This window comes from Primulina huaijiensis, chromosome 3, assembly GCF_012295235.1.
Source record: "Primulina huaijiensis isolate GDHJ02 chromosome 3, ASM1229523v2, whole genome shotgun sequence".
In the NCBI taxonomy this organism is placed as follows: domain Eukaryota; kingdom Viridiplantae; phylum Streptophyta; class Magnoliopsida; order Lamiales; family Gesneriaceae; genus Primulina; species Primulina huaijiensis.
Window position 1 is genome coordinate 21,167,198 of NC_133308.1, and position 4,080 is coordinate 21,171,277.

General features: G+C 39.6%; 1 pseudogene; it reads right to left on the reverse strand.

Moving 5' to 3' along the window:
• Positions 1-31: 31 nt before the first annotated feature.
• LOC140972556 (uncharacterized) lies at positions 32-2,491 on the reverse strand (annotated as a pseudogene).
• Between the last annotated feature and the right edge of the window lie 1,589 nt (positions 2,492-4,080).

Below are 4,080 nucleotides of genomic sequence, written 5' to 3' on the forward strand. Positions count from 1 at the left end.
AATCCAAGTAAAAAAAAAAAAAAAAAAAAAAAAAAAAAAAAACCTCAGATCATCCACAATTTGCAGTAAGAGAAACTATGCCTCCAAAAACCAATTACAGACAGTCCAACACAGTTGAAGAGGATATTTTTCACAACAAGAGGAGCTCTTACAGGAAAACCTGGTCTATGACTTCTATTGATTGGGAGATGAACATAAACATCATGGACTTCCTGTTTTGAGACCTCCCCTCGGTCCCGGTCGATAGCATAGCAAACATACACTGTATCGAGAACATTGTCCAGAACATGAACAAAGTAGCCAAGAATCACGATCAACAGTACCCAGGCCATAACAGCAACAAAGTAGGCATTGTCCCCACTCCCCAAGACGCATTCCAGCTTTCAAAATAACACAAACCTGAAAATTCAGACTCCAATTGATGAGGATCAACCCGGAGATATAGATAGCACAAAATATGGAGGGGGAAGCTCAATTAAGAAAATATATATTTCTCTTCTCCATCTATGAAAACAGCTCAGCTCGCAAGACGTAGCAACAAAAGGCAGCTGTTCATATTGAGCAAGGGCAGGTTTGATAAAAAAGAAAAAACATTTAGATCAAAATGTTCTTTAATTGAACCGTGCTATTTTGAGTTTCTTAAGAAGTAAAAATAGCTTCCCATTTGGCTGTGATAATAAAAAACAACTTTTTTTAAATTTTTGAAAAGAAAAGAAAAAATGCGCTGCCCGACCAGATTTCTTGATTTTAGCTTTTTAAAGTTGGTTTCTTGAAGGGATAAAAAACAAAAAAAACCTCACAAAAACAATATTCACAGAGAAAATTTAAAGACAGCATTTTTCTTCTCGTCCAAATGCACTCAATGTAGATGACAATAGCTTACACCAACCAGTATTGTGTAGATTGCAGATAGCACTAGGATAATTCCAGCTAGTATTCGAATAGAAACGGTCTCGACAAATACTGAAGAAAGAAGGTTGCGTTTGAGAAGTTCGTAAGTCATTCTTGTGGCTTTGCAATATGCTTCACCAGTTATGGCTGCAAAGTTTATTGTGAACTTGTTCAGAAAATCGATTACTGACATCAGGGCACTGACACAGCACCGTAGAATGACATTTACAATTCCTGATGTCTCTTCTTGACTAGCATTATCAACCATAGAGCGCACGACACGAACTGCGCTGAAAATTAATCCTGAGAAACATATTTTGCCGGAGGAGTGGCTAAATGCATTTCCGCAATGTTACAAGGAAGAGTCGTGACACAGACAACAGGCGCTGCAATTGTGTTTACAAAACGGAAACAAGTTTATTCAGGGCACAAACACTCAGGATATTTGGCATCAATTTATCGAGAGGTTTTGAATCCACGGTATTTCTACAAGTAGCAAAACAAAACACCTCAACGAACTTCTTATTGCACGCTTTGGCCGCAACTCATCATTTGAGAAGTACCACTGAGCTATAGTTCCACCGATCACATATACCTGAGCTTCCACCATTGCTGCGGCACACCAGAGCATCGTCAAGATGGCCAACGTATAATACGCGGGCACCCATCTATCCTGTTTCCAAACACAATTGTATGCCCCGTTTTCTTCTTCAGGCACAATTTTTCCATTCCTGCTCGAGTATATCAAGAAAAAAACTATGGGCACATAGAACACGAACAACCCCAAAGTAAGAGATAGAAGAACTCCAAACAGACCCAAGTTACTTGACAGTGCATTAGCAGCCACGCTGATGATATTCACTGTTAACTCAACTCTACGCCAGTTTACTATGAATATCCATACGATTACCCCAATTATCAAGAACACAAAAATGAGGACTAAAAATCGATAAGATAAGGGAAAAGCATCACTACATGTGGAGCTCACATTGCAAGCAACAAACCAATAAACATTGACGAAAATTGGGACTATCACAAAAAATGGAAGCGAAGCATACACTATCTGTTTTGTGTAGCGTTTAATCAACAAAAGCACTAAAAACACAAAGGGCAAGCTCAAAATTAGGGTGATTACAAGAGTCCATATCAAACTATTCAAAACACTGGATCCAAAGGAGTTCAAAGATGTGGGATTGCTACAAAGAGATAAATAATCCATCAGACTATAAAGTAGAATCGATTCTTGGGGAGTTGACGAAGCGGAGTTGTAAAAAGCAGGGGAATTTCCATGCACAATCTCAGAAAGATTCGATTTCGAGGCATTCAAAGAAGTGGGGTATTCACCAAAAGCTGAACTCAAAATATTCCACTCCGTAGAATTCAAAGAAAAGGGAGAGCCAAAATCCCGAATGGTGCAAGAAGATAAGGAGGTGTTGTAAACAAAAGAGGAAACTTGGTAGCGGTGAGGATTTCTGTTAACAGCTGCGAAAATTCCGAAGCCGAAAGCGCAGAGAACAAGAACCCAAAAGAGAACAAGGAAAGGCAAATCTTTAAAAAAGCGAGGGCCATAATTGTAAGAGATCTGAAGGTACTGAGCTTGGTGTTATTCAGTTTCAGAAATCGAAGCGGCGGAGGGTTCGAGTGAAGGGAATTGGAGGGAAAGGAGTGGCTGAGTGGTGGTGGGTTCGTGGAGGGTGAAAATCAGCTTGCTCGGGTCCTCACCACCGCCCATTTGGCGGCGGAAGCCATACGTTCGCTAGAGAAGGTGATGGTATTTTTGACTATTTTTCCTGAGCTGGGAATTGTGAATCTTGATTGCTAGGTCGGTTTACGAGAGTGTAAATTGTAAACGTTTAACAAAAGTTGGAGATTTGTTCACAAATTTTGCAAAGTTGGAAAAAGAAAACTTGAATTTTTTTAAATTAAAACCCATATTTTTTTTTTATTTTGTTTTGGATTGCAAGATTTATCACTAACTAAAATTCGCATTTTTCCCAAGTAAATTTCTATTACTTTAAGGTCATAATACGCAATACCTTGTAAATAATGTTATCGATTTCCTGATAATTTTCTTTGATCTATGTTAATTGTTTGAAAAAACAGAACTTTTTAATGGAATTTTGAAAGAAAGAACTCTCGAAATAATAACAAATATATATCCAAATATCAGTTGGACAAGACCTCTGATGCGATCCGTGCGAAATGGACGAACAGGGTCGGATGCTCCACCGAATCTGCTATCAACAAGATGAGGAAAGTATGAGCAGGTGAGCTATGGCTTCCACTGTGACCTGCAGACAAGGAGATGAACTCGTGAATAGACGCCGTAGGGGTGTCCGACGTGGCCACTCCGATGCTTAAGTTAGTGAATGACTCAACAAAAGACCAATGTAACCAAGTGATGGTTGTGATATTGGTGTACAATAAATGAGTAGTAAATGTGTGTATTCAATATCTGAATCCTCCAAATACAAAGAGAAAACCTGATATTTATAGTAGGCAAAGTAATGATAACCTCGTTTTTCGTGCTACCTACTAATTATAGTAGGACGGCTGATTGTACCCTATATTCTGACATGTCAAATATCATATTAATCACATCTAGTCTACCTGATTTTGTCAACCACTTGGATCGGTGTCAGAGATGGGACAACAGCCCGCACCCTACTCTGCTAGTACACTTGAGTGTAGTGCTCATACCGAGATGGTCTGGATAGAAAGTCTCCCGAAAGCTTACATAAGAACCCGGGCGCCCAATAGCCCGGGGAGAAGACGTCCCGGTCGTTCAACTACTCGGTTTCTGGTGACACTTCTAATAGTTTTACCTTGATTTGAGCTATCTGCTAGTTATCCCGGGTCGTCCGTGACCCAGACTTCTTTGTAGACATCACCAATCGTCTCGGATCACCCATGATCCGGGCACAATCCATGACCCGGGACATCCCAGGACATCATCAACCTCCTTAAGTTTTTCCCATTAAAAAGATTGTTTCTGATAGTCACTGATTCACTTGGGGCCAACTTGATGAACTTATTTGTAACACTTGCATGTGCAAACATAAAATGGTCCAAGACAACTTGAAGAACTCATTTATTACTAGATTTCGTGCTATTTTTCATGTTTGTTTCCTTGTGGATTACTAAATCGACCCCGAGGTCACTCGTTATTTAAAAATGTCGGTAGAAAAG